The following is a 1,611-nucleotide window of genomic DNA, read 5'->3' on the forward strand; positions in this document are numbered from 1 at the left end:
TGCTTCAGGCACAGGAGCCTCCTGAAACATGCTTGTGCCTGCAACGTAAGAAGTACACATTTGTTACCTCTCTTCATGCTCTCAACTTTTCTCAGGGTGCCATGACTGAGAAGTGAGAGTTGGAAAATCTCTGAGTCTGAAGGATTTCCCAAGAAGAACCAGTAGCTGGGTTGGGCTTGTCCTGCACTTGTATCTGTAATGTCTACACTGAAGCTCTCATCAAAGAAAGGAATTAAAAAATAGATGTGAGGCTCCCAGCAGAACTGACTGGAAAGTACAGAGATGTCCCATATATCCTTGCTGTCCACACAGGTACAGCTTCCCCCATTATCAACATCCCCCGCCAGGGAGGTGTATTTCCTACAACTGATGAACCTACCTTGACGCATTATCATCACCCAAAGTTCATAGTTTACATTAGGGTTCACTCTTGGTGCTATAAAATCTATGGTTTGGAACAAATAAATAATGACATGTACCCACTCATGTAGTATCATAAAGAATAGTTTCACTGCCCCAAAACCCCTCTGTGCTGTGCTAATTCACCTCTCCCTCCCTAAACTCTCGTGTCCACTGATGTTTTTGCCCTGTCCCTAGTTTTGCCAATTCTGGAATGTTAAGACATTTGGAATCATACTCCAAGTTTATTTAGAATCCTAGAGTACACTGCTGGAATTTTTTGGACCAAGAATTCAGGGGAACTTTCCTTTACTCACATTTCCTCCTGTGTCTCTGGGAGACATCTTTACAATCTCTTCTTGATTTTGCCTTTAATATAAGGGAATGAATCCTAGTTCCCACCATCTGTCTAGCAATACCCAAAGATGCCAGACAACTGAAAACAACTTCTGTTTAATAGCTTGATAAACTCCTATCCTTTGGTGTGTCTCCCCCAGGAGGATCTAATCAGAACACTTGCATAAAAATACAGTCAGTTGTGCTTAATGCTTGTTTTGAAAATGTACATTTTCAAATTGTATCCTTTGATAGAATTGATGTATCGAAGGATAATTTGAGCATGTTTGCTTACACGTGGTTTCATCCACGAGAAACACTAGATGAGCACAGAAAACTGCACTCAGTGGGAATACATGAAGCAGGGGCACGGGTGAGCATGCGCGCACACACCCACACCCACACACCTCCCCCACCCCCCACCTCAACCGTCTGCCGACTACCTCAATTCATGGCATGTGTTACGCGTCCCACTCCTTCACGTTTGCCATGGCAACCTTGCACCTGACTCCCTCCTTTCCCATCCCTCCCGACAAAACTCCCTTCTTTCAACACTTCCCAGTAACTCACAATGTGCCTTCCTTCCGATGCTTATGTACCCAAGCTGACTGCAAGTCTTTTTCAAGGCCTAGTGTCGTTTATCATAGCATTTATGTATTCCTTAACCGTTTAACAACTGTAAAACCGTGTTGCTATGTTTATTAGGGTTATATATACACACATATATATTTTTTGTAACATGTCACTGAGAAAGTTTTTAAGTGTTATGCCCACAAACCCATAGCATCCTGTGGTTTTTATTGCTCAGTTTTGCATAACGTGGTGATTCGGGAGCACATGTGCAGCATTCTAGCAGAACTGACCGTCTATGACAGG

This window comes from Suricata suricatta, chromosome 1, assembly GCF_006229205.1.
Source record: "Suricata suricatta isolate VVHF042 chromosome 1, meerkat_22Aug2017_6uvM2_HiC, whole genome shotgun sequence".
NCBI lineage: Eukaryota > Metazoa > Chordata > Mammalia > Carnivora > Herpestidae > Suricata > Suricata suricatta.